The sequence below is a fragment of the Dermacentor albipictus genome, chromosome 2, assembly GCF_038994185.2.
Source record: "Dermacentor albipictus isolate Rhodes 1998 colony chromosome 2, USDA_Dalb.pri_finalv2, whole genome shotgun sequence".
Taxonomy (NCBI): Eukaryota; Metazoa; Arthropoda; class Arachnida; order Ixodida; family Ixodidae; genus Dermacentor; species Dermacentor albipictus.
The window spans coordinates 158,450,329-158,465,474 of record NC_091822.1 but is presented as its reverse complement, the minus strand read 5'-3'; the positions used below and the strand labels follow the sequence as shown (position 1 = coordinate 158,465,474).

Sequence of the window (15,146 nt, the reverse complement as noted above, 5' to 3'; positions counted from 1 at the left end):
TTTCGATCTCGTAATAAGGGCGCTGAAAAAAAAAAAAAAAACACTCGCGAAAGCAGGCTTTTCTGCAATAAGAGGCTTTGAGCGGGAAAGCACGCAAACAGGCTCGGGGGACGTCGAGAGAGCTGTTATCAGCCTAAAAGCCGTTTATGAGTCTCTGAGCATGCTTTCGTGCCTAGAACGTTTGTGTGCGTGTGACTGAAGCAGCAAGTTCACGAAAAAAGAAAACGAACTTCTAAAACATACCAGTTATGAAACCTGAAAATTAAGTTACATTGTGGGGTTTTACGAGCCAAAACCACGATCTGATTTCGAGACACGTCGTAAAGGGATGACCTGTGATCCATTTTGACTGCTTGGGATTACGTGACGTGCTCCCGACTGTGCAGCACACGTAGTGCTCTTGCATTCCGCCTATGTTGGAAGGCGAACGCCACCGCGGGGTTCGAACCCGCGAGCTCATGCTGAGCAGCGCAACGCTACAGCCACTGAATTAACGCGGAACTTCCCATAGGGGCCAGCCTTCAGGATACTACAGATACCACCGCTGATTGAAGGCTGTGGGTAAGAGGACTTAGTTATGACGCGTTACTTGCCCCAGCATCCCGTCTATGAAGAAAGATTTACGAATGCCAGTTAAAAAAAAATTAAATTATGGGGTTTTACGTGCCAAAACCACTTTCTGATTATGAGGCACGCCGTAGCGGAGGACTCCGGAAATTTCGACCACCTGGGGTTCTTTAACGTGCACCTAAACCTAAGTACACGGGCGTTTTCGCATTTCGCCCCCATCGAAATGCGGCCGCCGTGGTATAAGCAAAACTAAATTAACAAATATACCTAAACGGAACTTTTTTTTCCCAATCGGATTGGCCTCTTTGAATAGGTTTTAATAAGCCATAAGCGACAATGCATCGGATTCGATGCATCGATGGACTGGATTCCAAGAGAAGGGAAGCGTAGCAGGGGGTGGCAGGTAGTTAGGTGGGAGGATGAGATTAAGAAGTTTGCAACGACAACATGGCCACAATTAGCATATGACTGGGGTAGTTGGAGAACTGTGGGAGAGGTCTTTACCCTGCAGTGGGCGTAGCCAGGCTGATGATGATGATGATGATGATGATGATGATCATGATGATGATTACGATGCATCGAAGCGTAGTTTCGGTTTTTGCTTACTTGCGTCACATCAGTCAAGTAACTCCTGCAGATCGACGACGTCCGGAGTTCGCACTGGAGTTTCCGTGTCTGCCTTGACGAAACTAAGCGATCTGAAGAGCTTGAGAAAAATTGTAGACGGCAATTCAAAGACAAGCTTAAGTTACATCATGAACAGCGGTAGCACGCGTACGCAGCTGACCGGACGACAAGAGAACGACAAAGACGACGACCCGGCATGGCGAACAAGACGCGGCGACGTCAACAAAACACTGACCCTTTGACAACAACGGCAACGAAACGGCGATGGCTTCCACGTCGTGCACCTCGGATGCACCAAGTTCAAGCCCTTGATGGGGACTAGCTGCGTTCTCTCTCCTCTCGGCGGCTCGTTCTACGTAGATTACAAGTTTAGGATGAAAATGCTGATAGCTCACACGATCGCATTTGTACACCACGAAAGCTACGAAAAGCCTTTAGTTCCCTCTTTACAAGTATAGGCCCAAGCCCACTGACCCAACCTGCAGAATGTAGTGAGCAAAAAATAAAGACAAAAAAAAGAGGAAGACGAAAGCGAGTACCGGGAGTACTAAAACGAAAGCCCGCATATTTTCGACACTTTTCCATTGCATAATAACAATTTTACAAGGTGAGCTTGCTGTAAAAGGGGTAAACAACAAATTACTATTATCCGTCGAGAGACACTGCGCACCTTTCTTTTATGCAAAAACATTGAAAGAGACTTTCCGTACATCTTTGTTCCGGCGTAGTGGGCTGATGAGCCACGTGACCGGAAGTTTCTTCGGGGCCACAGGCTCGCCGCTGTTATCGCACGCGCGAGACCTCCAGCAGCTTTCGCTTTACAAAAGTAAAGCGAAGCCCTTCCGGAAAATACGGTGAGCGAAAAATATATTAAAAAATAAAAAAGTAATACAGGAATAATAAGGCCACAATGTGGTGGTCAACGTCATCACATTACCGCACGTGCCTCTACCCACGACGTGTTCTGCATAAAGAAACGCGTGCTGTGCGCACTGCAGAGCGGATACTACGAATACAGGCGCTTAATCAAGCCCCGCAGAAGAGAGGGCTATATAGATATGCATATATATTCTCTTTCCCTTTGAGACTTTCTCCTTACTCGTAGTAAAATAAGGACGATAAATCCGTGCAAGTTGAACCTTCTTCCGAAGTTTTTAATTTCTGCGCCCTTGAGAGGGACCTTGGGATCCCTGCACTCAAAGCACTCGCAGATTTAGCAGCACAACGAGAATGTATTTCCTCTCCCTTCGTTCGCTGAACTTCGCAGTGTCTCGTACTTCCTTCAAGTCCTTAGCGAGATCATGCACGTGTTTCAAAACAGGGCGAAGAAGTTGGAAGACAAAAGGTAACGGAAGAAAGGAAACGGCCGGGCACGTGGTGAGGCAAGCATATGCACGACCCGAAAGCCCGCATGTCGTATTATAATACATATACAGGGCTCGCGAACCGCGTGGCGTTATTGGAAACGCTGCGAGGGAGGCCCATTTTGTGCTCTTTACTTTAAACTGCGACTCCGGCTCGGAGATGTATTCTCGTCAGCGACTGCCCTATATTAAAGCCTAGAGAAATCTCTCTCTCTCTCTCGGCGCACTTCGAATGGCCTTAAAGTTTTTCTCGGGCGATGGAAAGGGGTTTTCTCTGAAGAATGGATAATACTCACTTATGCTCTCATTCAATTTGTACCGAACGCAAAAGTGCAGTTATGCCAGAGACAAAGACGTCTCCCTCTAACTTTTTTAAATTCTTTTTTGTGTCTTTTTGTCGGCTTCCCGACATTTCTCTAGAGAGGGTCGTACTGCTCGGGCGCTTCTTGAATTGTTAACACCGCTATGCGAACTGGGGGATACAATTTCGCGCAGGAAAGAATTATTATTATTATTATTATTATTATTATTATTATTATTATTATTATTATTATTATTATTATTATTATTATTATTATTATTATTATTATTATTATTATTATTATTATTATTATTATTATTATTATTATTATTATTATTAAGGAGATGTGGCGCCTTTAAGGGAACTCATTGAAAAGAATAAAGAGTGTGGTGGACGAATTCCGAGTTCAGCGAAAGTGGTAGACATTTAATATTGCTGTGTTGAAGCCCATATATCTGAATATGAAAATATATCTGCATTGTTTATGATCGATCCTATCAGCAATGTAAGGACACCACCCAGTTGCACAGCTAATAGAAGTTCGTGGACGGTTACCGTACGTACACATAACATATGTCCACGTTTCTGAAGTCCTCACGCTTCTTATTTAACTGCCACGTTAGCATGGGTCGAGAACCCTGCCGCCCGTTTTTTGTGCCGAGTTTTCGCAACCATTATGCAAGTTATGCAGCTACACCTGCTATTCAAAACCGTCCGGGTTGGGAAGCATCGGCTAAGTGCAGACCCGGAATAAAACTCGGCCTGTTTTACCGCACATATTTTCGGAATATTGGTGCGGATAGGTATTTGTGCCTTATTTGATGCCACTTTACACCAAACCATCGTGACCGCGCGCTTAGGCTGTTGTCCTAACGTTTTTAAATTCTTCCGTTCCTTTCTTTTTCCGACACCGCTTCGCGATGGGACAAGCTTCCGCGTAACAATTTAGGTTTCCAACCTAATGAAGACGTTGCGGTTATTGCAGAATATGATCGCTTTAATGGGTGCGCTCGCGCGCTTTTATTTCCCTCTTTTATGCGCGGCTCTTCTGTTAGCGTATGGCATTTGTTTTTTTGCATGCTCTGAAATTCTCCCCTGTTATATCGCCTTGGCGGTGTTGCAATCTTTCTAAATAAAAAGAAAACGAAGAAAATTCAAGAATCTGCTAGCTTTACATGTGAAGGCTAGAAGGTCACGTAATGCGTAGAGGAGATAACCCGCTATCTCCAACAGTAGCTGAACAGGAACCGACCGAAGCTAATCACCGTCGAGGCCGGCAGAACCACAATCACAACCTATCTTTCTCAGCGACCACGCGAGGGGGGTCATGGTGCGAGAACTGATTAAAAGCGTACGGAGAATGCTTTACGAAAGCTAACAGAGGCATTCTCTTCGTAGTCGCTCGAATCTACAGCTAATGGTATCTATGGCAAGAGTAGTGACAACAACAAAATGTACGTCTCTGCAGACACGTTCGAAGTGTGTCCTACAATAATCTTGACATATGCCGCAAGTCCTTGTAGAATGAATGGCAAATTACTTATTGGCTTATGTCAAAGTTTATGGGATAAAATTTCGATTATGTTTGCATTGAATACTACTTTGTTGTTGCTGCTGCTAGCGCCATGGCAGAGAACGAAACGGGAGTGATCGTATTAGTAATCTGGGTGCCACATAGATGGGGCCTGCAAGACAGGAGTCAACGGAGATCACTGGGCGAGGCATCAGATCGTCTCACGGTAAATATAAGCGATTATCGTGATGATAACGACATGAAACAGTGCAATTGTTTGCCGACTGATGTACCAAGGTGAATAACACCTATTCGATACCTAAGTTCGGTAGAAGTATGCGTACCTAGATTTTATTTTTATTTAGCAGAAGTGCAAGCCTTTACACGCTCATACAGGAGTGGGTCACAAACAAAATAAAACAAAAACTTGTGGACCAAAACACTATGCCCTTATAAGACTCTTATGCCCATGAATGGGCATAGGAGTTTCTATGCGTACAAACGAATAAATTAAGAAAAAGCAGCAGTGGATGAAAAAGCAGGCCCAAAAAACATAAATTAGGGTGAAGCAATAAGAACTGCCCCCCCCCCCGATCGTACAAAATAAAAAAAATTACTCCTCCATTGCTAAAAATTAAAAAAATGTTTATGACTTGTTTTAAAGAAAGCTAGAATGACTCTTCACTTACTTTAGAACCGAGCTCTCTCTAAAAAATAATAATAATGACGACATAATATAAAGGTAGCCAATTTTCCGACATTTGTACGCGTTAGGTTGCGTACATCCAGAAGGAAGAAAAAAAAAGAGCCTCCACACGGTGGTTAAAATCGTCGGTATAGCCATAGCTGGCTAAGTAAATCATACCTTAAAGTGCAGTCAATTCACGGGAAACAACGCCGCCGTTAAACGTAATGGTGGCTATTCAGCGGAAGCACCAATGCTGCTTGCGGACCACTTTTAATCCTTGTTTTTTCTTTTCTTCATAGATATACGAAAGGTCCACTACTATGCCAGGCGTGTCCCACCCATTTATTCGGCGCACGTCTGAACTGTGATGCAGTGGCGCGGACACATTTTGCCTGTAAACGCTCCGGAGGAAACTTTAACCTGAACGTGCTTCGCGAGCAAAGCAATCAAACGCCGTTGAAATGGCTGGAACTATTGATGTTGTTGACGTTGAGTCCTTTCGTGGGTGCGCAAGCCAATGTTGAAACCCGCTATCGCTTGCACTTCTTCACTTTAGAGACATGTGCAAGCGACGAAGAAGGTCTACTGAGAAAGAAGAACGGAAACCTTTTTTGAAAAACGTGGTATAGTTCTCGAGAGCATTCTCATGACATGGCTCTTTCTTTTTTTTATTGAAGTGCACGTTAGGAGAGGTTGGCGCCTTTATGTGGTGGCACCGGCTACTCCTTCTCACTCGGCAGACGAAACAAATTTGCGCAAAAAGGGAGAATAGCGACACTACATATAACACTCAGTAGAACACTGGATCAATAGAAAATATACAGTCCAACAGTACACGAGTCGCAAAGTTCTGTGTATTAGTTCAGTCCACGTACGCATATATAAAGTCCGATGTTTTGAACAGCCAAAGCACACAACACTTGTAATACACTGCAATTACAGGAGATAATTATACATATTGCGTAAAAGTTGCGATCACCACATAAACCAACTATGACATGGCTCTTATTGTTGTTTACTTTAGGAGTAAATCATAAGAAACTGAGCTATTTTGGCGAGGTCTTTATTACAGAATGACTGTGGTTCAGCAAGTCATGGGCAGGGAAAGGGGATCATATTCTTATAATACTTTTTCGTATGCACATAGGTAGACCGGCGTTTGTGATAAGTATGCTCATGTGCAGTTATATGTATGCAGGGACGCGCTTGTGCCCTGTACTGTGGACGTAGCTTTAACTGAGCCGTGCGTTTGGACCTACTTTTAGTACGCTAAGGCCTCTTGCATCAACGCATGTGGACAACAATGCGCATATATTGTTCGGTTAGCGGCATGGACTGTCGTCAAGTGAGCTATCTGTTGCGGCGCTGTTGACTTTATTTGCGTCTTTGTCATGTTTTTGACTGACAGATATAATTATGTATGTGTAGTTGAAAGATCAGCGTTGTTGGCATCTGTATTAGTATTCCGGTAAGTCTACGCTAAAATTATGTGTGTATGTAAGTACATTTGCCGGATAAGCTTGTTTCGTCTGTGTCTGTTAGCGCACGCCTGACGATGTGGTGCCTTGGTGAAGGTTTTACTGCCTGTCATTCATGCGGAAGTTGTGCAGGTCTTTACCGTACAGTGTATTTTTACACTTTCTTTCGTTAATTCTATTCACAATTACTCCTTGGCAACTATATGCGCACGGTTACTGCAGTACTCCACCTGATCGTGTATAAATGGGGTGTCATGCTCCTGTAAAACTATACTCAGTAAAGGACAGTGGCCGGCCAAAAGGACGAATTCTTTTTTTCAACGTGCACTTACTCATGTATACGCATACTTGGCTCCCGTTACTATTTATTTTATTTTTTCTGCGTCAGTCGCTCCACAACGTCTTATGACAAACAGAGCAGATTAGCAGTGAAGCAGGATAAAGTGTGTTATGTAATAATTGAGCTTAGGAGAGAGAAGTCGATAGCGGCAGATAAAGTAATGCTTATAGCTCACGCAACTAATGGTACATTAGCCGTCACTGAGTCTGGGTTTCCATCGGCCATACCATGCTGAATACACCGGTTCTCGTCCGAGACAGCGTTATGGCGAAGAGAGGCGCGGAATACCGTTATACAATGCTTCCGTGTGAAGAAAACATTTAAACAAGAAAACCGGTATTAGTAGTTCGCCTGTGAGAAATGCTCACCGGGGAAAAAAAGATAAAACAATCTGTCCAGTCTACAGGCTCGCCATGGTTAAGTACTGGGCCATGTCTATAAGCATTCTGTAGGAACCCTTCTTCCGTCGCCCTGCCCTGTCTCTGTCGTTCCTCGAAACTTCTTCCCCAGCGTTGAGTACGTAGCAGGCTAGAGTCACATACCTCAGGGTGCTCTCTCTCTCTCTCTCCCCCGTATCTATCTATCTATCTATCTATCTATCTATCTATCTATCTATCTATCTATCTATCTATCTATCTATCTATCTATCTATCTATCTATCTATCTATCTATCTATCTATCTATCTATCTATCTATCTATCTATCCATCCATCCATCCATCCATCCATCCATCCATCCATCCATCCATCCATCCATCCATCCATCCATCCATCCATCCATCCATCCATCCATCCATCCATCTATCTATCTATCTATCTATCTATCTATCTATCTATCTATCTATCTATCTATCTATCTATCTATCTATCTATCTATCTATCTATCTATCTATCTATCTATCTATCTATCTATCTATCTATCTGTCTGTCTGTCTGTCTGTCTGTCTGTCTGTCTGTCTGTCTGTCTGTCTGTCTGTCTGTCTGTCTGTCTGTCTGTCTGTCTGTCTGTCTGTCTGTCTATCTATCTATCTATCTATCTATCTATCTATCTATCTATCTATCTATCTATCTATCTATCTATCTATCTATCTATCTATCTATCTATCTATCTATCTATCTATCTATCTATCTATCTATCTATCTATCTATCTATCTATCTATCTATCTATCTATCTGTCTCTCTCTCTCTCTCATTATAGGTCCTCGCTCACTCCTAGCTCTTTCTCTAAAAACCATCTGTTGGTGGCCTTACGCGTCTAATATATTACTGTCTATATGCAGAACGTGCAGAGGTTTAAAAAGGAAAGCTATATGGAGGCCAAAGTCGTTTACGTCTAAGGTCTGTCCATGGCCGTCTAATCAATATTTATGAGGGCCGTACGAAAGACGGGTTCAGACTTGCATGATACTTCCCTTGGCTAGCCCTATTGCTCCCACACGCTTGACGAACTCCGATGGCTGATTGCTAAATCACTGGACTGACGTTTCCTTTTTGCTTTTTGCTTTTTTTCTCTCTTTCTCGGAACCAATACTTCTCGAGCGAGTGCATTAGACCTCGGAACTTCTCCTAAGTAATGCTTAGCGTATACTACCACCCGCATCAAACCCCGACGTCACTTGCACTGTACATAGATACCACACCTAGCTTTGCGCGAGTTGGTTCATCTTGACAGCTTTCATAAAAACGCGCTAAGGACGAAGACGAAAGGAACACATACGACAAGACTGGCGCTTACCGTATAGCTATACCATTAGCCATTACCACTTACTTACCATTAGCTACCGTAGCATCAGCGTCAGTCCTGTCGTATGTGTTCCTTTCGTCTTCGCCTTTAGCGCGTCTTTATGAAAACTGTGCGTAGAGACCGTCGGAGTGCGTGCAGTGGCGACGACATGTAATTTGCATAATGTTTGTAAAGTGGATCCCCCGCACTATTTCTACTTTCTTCTATTTTGCGTTGTTCTTAGGCTTAATGCGTGGAACCTTTTAGCCAGCGTAACCTTTCTTTTTCTCTGCGAATTAGCCCATGCAGGTTGCGGCCATCTCCATATTCTGCATAAATGCTCTACATATTCAACAATTTATCCTTTTCTCCACTCTCACTGTCCCTTTTCTTCCTTATTTTCTACACTTAAATTTGAACCACAGCTAATTACGCCAATGCTTCCCTTCCCTATAACCGAGGGGCTTTATTGCCTGCAGGCGTTATATGGATGGTCGTGATTAGCAAAAATCGAGCCCCTCGGTTTATATGCATTGGCAGTGGCGTCAGGAGTTTTGCCAAGAAGGCACGACGTCGCCCGTGCTCTGTCTTACTTTCGGCATTTCAACGTGTCGTAATTAAAAAGGATGATTAGTATGTATATTTTTTAATGACCTACCTTGACAGTGCAACTTCTCATGCAGGTAATTGGCGCCTTCTCCAGAAATCCCCCTGAAACGACGGAGCAACGCTGTCTTTCCCAGGTGATTTTTGAAAAGTTTTTCCAAACAGAGAAAGTGCTCTTGTGTGTGCGTGCGTGTGTCTGTGCGTGTGGGTGCGCGCGTGTGTGTGTGTGTGTGTGTGTGCGTGTGTGTGTGCGTGCGTGTGCGTGCGTGCGTGTGCGTGTGTGCGTGTGCGTGTGTGTGTGTGCGTGTGTGTGCGTGTGTGTTAAAGCAGAACCAGTGACGAGCTGCTTCGATGCCACCACTAATACAGTCTGGCCTCACTTCTCGCGCCGGTTGACGGGAAAGTACGCCGCTTTCGCAACAGGTTCTCTCCAGCCTTGCAACAGACACACACGCACACACGAACAAATGCACACAGGCACAGAAACTGTGCTCAGCCGAGCGTGCGTTCGAACTGATCGATCGTCAGCCGCAGGTCGCACGTGACGCGGCTGTGCCAGGGGCGCACGGGCGGTTTTTATTATTATTTTTTTGCAAGGCTGAACCATGGCCCTGGATCGAAAAAAGGGGGGCTGACCTATACCTAGATACACGGCGAACGTCTTTTCTTTACGTATAGGTCAGCGGCGAGCATGCAAGGACTCGAATGCAGTCCGGATCGATTAGCCAGTGACAGGATCGCGCAGGGGATCGTGGAAGAGAGAGAGAGAGAGAGAGAGAGAGAGAGTCAGGGGGTTGCAGCCCGACTGCGAGCTGAGGTGCCGGGGGAGCGGAAACGGCAATCGAGGATGGAAAAAGATGAGGCGAGTGACTGGGCCAGGAAATTCGCACGAGCATATCGGATGGGATTGGATGCCGTGTGGAGTAGTGGTAATTGAAGTTCATTCCGAGAAGCCTTCGTCACGGCGGTGGAAATAATTAGGTGTGGGTTGTTGTTGCTGTTGTTGTGCTCATTGATGAAGTGGATGATGAACTGTGGAGGACGACGTTACTGCAAGAGGTGAGTCAATGCTTAGATGGGAAACTGTAATAATGCATTACCTTCTATTTATTTATTTATTTATTTATTTATTTATTTATTTATTTATTTATTTATTCATTCATTTATTTATTTATTCATTTATTTATTTATTTATTTATTAGCCACGAGACAAGCTACAGTATGTGCCCTGCTAGCAGTGCAGGTAGGGTGCGTGTGATTCGGGCGTAATCACGAGGAACGTCATGTACGTCAGCAACCCCTGACGTCACCCTCGTAGTTAAAACCACAGACTCGTACCTGCTACGTTGCTACTACGCACCACCTGCAGAATCACTCACTCACTCACTCACTCACTCACTCACTCACTCACTCACTCACTCACTCACTCACTCACTCACTCACTCACTCACTCACTCACTCACTCACTCACTCACTCACTCACTCACTCAACTCACTCACTCAACTCACTCACTCAACTCACTCACTCACTCACTCACTCACTCACTCACTCACTCACTCAGCTCACTCACTCACTCACTCACTCACTCACTCACTCACTCACTCACTCACTCACTCACTCACTCACTCACTCACTCACTCACTCACTCACTCACTCACTCGCTCGCTCCCGTTTGCTCGCTTACAGCTGACACAGCCACTCGATCAAAGTCGCAACCGTGGTACAGTCGATACATTCTTGAGACTAGTCCTAATCGCGCCTTCTCGGCGGCCACCTGATCGCGCACGTGTTCGCTTCTTGTTTGTTTTTTTCATCCTTAGTAGTGACACCTATTAGAGCTACCATATACATCACGTTGAGCTAAGTGCTTTTTTTGCGTGTGTGTAAGCAAAATACGTGGTCCATGTTCGTGCTCCGCTAAGCAGAGATGCGCTCTCACTGAACTACCTGGTCGCACTACCTGTGGATAGGCAGTGTGCTACCCACTCGATCTCACCCACTCGACCTCAAGAGCAACGAACGACCTCCATGGTTGAAATGAATGTTTTCTCTCTCTCTCTCTTTCATGGACAGCCACCGATAAGCTTCTCCCTCTCACTTCGCGAAGGCCGCGTCGCCGAGTACACCACAACTCGGACCACTGGGTGCATGCCCCACCTGCTGTGTGTGCGCCCGCACGAATAGCATATAGGTTCTTGCGACCAGCGATGTTTTGTCTGGTCACGCCTGTCAGTCATTCGCCAGGAGCCCTCTACATTCCGTAACCGTCGTCTAGAGCGGCCAAGGCATTACAAAGACCGAGGTGCCTTTTTTTTCTGTAACCAGAACAATCGGTCCATGGTCACGTTCCACTAAAGAGAGATGTGTTTTGACTGTCCTGCAGGATTTTTTTTGTGGCGAGCAACCTTGGTAACTTGATTTCCTTCGTAAACTTTATTCAGATTTCCTCTTTTATTGAGAGAGAGAGAGAGAGAGACAGAGAGAGAGAGACAGAGAGACAGAGCAGGGACAGGAAAAGCGGGGAGGTTAACCAGACGAACACCCGGTTTGCTACCCTACACTGGGGTTGAGGAAAAGGGGAATAGAACAAGTAAAAGAGAGAGAGAGTGAGCGCTGAGTGTGTGTGGTTGTGAATTTGCACTAAAGTTCCATGAAGAATTCGACATGCATGTGCATGCGTAATGGTGCGTTTATATGCACAGTGTGTATGGACATCTAATAACACGTGTGGAACGTCTCTCTGGTAAGGCCTATTACTTTTTTTGCATTTACATTTTTTCGCAGACCTAATATGCATGTGTATGTGGTATGTCTGTGAGCGTTATAATTATGTGGAAAGAGGTAACCTGAATTCGCTGACAGTGTCTTGGGAAAGCTTGTTTTAATGCAGTGCTTTTTTCCAGTCTAACAGTTCATCTACACTTAATAAGCCACAATAACAACAACAACGCAAACCATTCTTGTTTCTTTTTCATTTTGTTTTCTTTTATTCTCTATTGCGTTTGTGAGAGTATTTCGGCCAATAAATGCTCCGGGCGCCCAGGGAGCGTCTCCAGCCGACAAAAAAGAAAAAAAAAGAAAAGCGCCTTCTATAGCTCTCGGGCAAGAGCAAACTCCGTAAGCAGACGGGCAGTGCGTCCCGCAGGGTTGCACATAAACTTTATGGCGCTATGAACCCCCATAGCCGGGGATGCAGTTGCTGCCGCGGGGGGCCCTTCTTCTCAGTCCCTGTTCGTGCTCGTTCGGTCGCCGATAACGGTCGAGATGACTGCCCCGTGGCCTACCCGCATGCACCGCTCACTGCGTCACAAGAAGCCGTGCACAAATGCCGAGGAACAGGCAGAACCTAACAAACCTGGCAGGATAGGCCCAGGACCCCGTCGGGCATTCGTGTGTACCTTTAATTCCGGAACGCCTTTGCATCCAAATAAAACGCGTACTGAACTGAACGACTTCTCGAGTAGCAGTTGTAAGCGGTGCCAGATCACGGACCGACGTCGCGAAACTGCAGCACAGCGGGCTGTGACGGACGCCGTAATGAAGGGATCCGGATTACTTTTGACCACTCGGGGTTCTTTGCCCGTCACCCAAATCTAAAGGCACGAACGTTTCCCTGCATTTCGCTCCCGTCGAGAGGCGGCGACCGCGGCAGTGAAGCGAACCCGCAACCTAAGTCTCAACAGCAGAACGCCATATAGCCACGAAACCACCACGGTGCGTGTCTTTGACAGCTTGAAGAAAAAAAATGGGGGAAAAAACGCGCAATCAAACCAACGTAACTCTCACAAATAGGAATTCAGACAGCCTGTAGGCAAGCTGTATAGACTTCGAATAGAATACTGCTTTGCCTCCTTGTGGACGTATTCCTTCTTCTCAACAGAAACTGCACATTTTGTTGACAAAAGATTTTTAGATATCTGTTTGCTGTTAGTTATCGTTGTCTACGTATAGATTTCCAGGTCGGTTCTGCGCAGAACGTTTGTAGGTAATCTGTGGACAAGCGCTGCGAAAAAGATAACGGCAAGACATCGGTTAACTTTCAAATAGGAGGCCTCAGTGATCGGACTGAAGCTGTAGTTAGTATCCACAGCGTGTGTGACGTTCACCTTCAGGCTGTTTGCAGTCAAGGAAGTTAACTCCTAGCGCTGACTAATAAAGAAAACAACGATAAACGAGACGAAACGCCAGTTTACCACGTACAGTTCCGAAGGGCTAAGAGGTTTGATACTTACCTTTCTTTGACCGACTGACACGAGAAACAGCTTTCAAAATGTTGCGCACGTTTAATGAGAGAGTGCACGCGCCTTCCACAACGCATTGAGACGCTCCCAGTACCATTACGCAGCAAGAAATCAATCCCTATTTCAATCGGTATCCTCACACACACGGGTGGCCTCGCTTGACGTAGCTCCATATTAATCCCACCACAGCTTCATTGACGACAAAACAGAGGTTCTCCGTAATAAACGCTCATTCAAAAGCATTAGACTTATAGTCCCCGGCACAGTTATATGTATTAGTTATATGCATTCGTTATAGTCCCCGGCACTCCGGATATGTATTCCAGTAAGTAAACCCCGTCGAAAAACAAAAACAATACACTTACTGCTTTAACAGAAGATTCTTGCATTTGCCGACCATTGGTGTCGTCACTGCAGAAACGTTATTCGCGTAGCAACAGAAACATGGTGCTCTGTGGGCTTGTTTCCACTACATCGATGGCTTTTAATTTCCTTGTGTTTACGGCTATCTATGTCGTAAGTCTGAAGTTACCTACAAGAGGCCACTGCGTAACTCCGGACGCGATTAATTTTCAACCGAAAAGTCACATTCTTCTATCGCGAACTAAGTTGCCATGACAGAACAACCCACAATATTGCCGCTCAGGTTCATTGAAAAGGTTACCGGCAAGTAGGCTTTCTGAAAATATGTGTTGCTCTCTCTCTCGTTCGTAGTTCCATGAGATCGAAATTCTCCATGATTAGTCATAAACCGTTAACAAATAGGAAACGCGGACGCTTTAACTATGTAAGCTTCGTCCCCTATTTCTCAGCCGCTTGCGTTCTAATTAGCAGCGGCGTCCATCCAGAAACTAGCGGCGTTCCGGCCTTAGCCACCTCCTATCAGCGGCCTGTTGCAGCGGCAACGGTGACCTGTAATATTAAAGCCCAGCCCTCTTGCGCAAGCACTAAGCTGGAGGGAACGCGACATTCATTATGCGAGGAGGGCTATTTATTATCCGGCAGGAACCGGTTCACGCAGCACACCCGATTGTGTAGTCGTATAGGCTGCAACTGCTTCGGCAACGTGAACATCCGGCTGCAGCTCGAACCGCAATACCATTTGCAGCGAAGAGAGCGGCTAATTATTTGCTCGTTCCCGCGCAAAGCAGCGTCGCCGCACGCATTACATTTTTCAGCGAAGAGGGTTGCAGGGAACAACATCCCATTTCTCTTACTTTGGTGAACCTTTCCTTTGGCGACGAGGGTTACAGGGAAAACCTGCGCCACCTCCCCTACACAAGGTCTTGGTCGTTAGGAAACAGCTCTTGTTAGATTGTTTAGGGAACAACCGCCCCCTCTCGTTTCAGGAAGTGACTATTAGGGATCGTACACGATCACACCTCCCAACCTTCATTCCCCTGCACAGACTCTTTTTTGGTGAAGAATAGTTGTTAAAGGTTATAGGGGACAACCGCCCCTCCTCCTTCCCACTTCCCGTTTATTGCTATGGACTAGGCGGGTTAGGGAACGTCTGCAGCCTCCATTCCCATTTTCCCGCTCACTGGTTCGTTATTATTTCCCGGGATCTCGGTACACAGCGCGCCATGCGGGTTCAGGCTGGCACGAAGACAGGCGCACTGTACGCGCCTATTGCTACAAGTATACACATGTATGGTCGTACGTTGTGTAGTAGCACAGTACCTGACCAGTGG

General features: G+C 45.6%; 1 protein-coding gene across 1 annotated transcript in view; it reads left to right on the top strand.

Annotated features, from left to right (window-relative positions):
* Positions 1–15,146, top strand: part of LOC135897458 (uncharacterized) — a 269,543-nt gene that overhangs the window by 136,446 nt on the left and 117,951 nt on the right. The window contains exon 2 of the mRNA XM_065426073.2: positions 9,288–9,347. The gene's annotated coding sequence lies outside the window, so the exon portion shown is untranslated. The remainder of the gene's footprint in view (positions 1–9,287; positions 9,348–15,146) is intronic.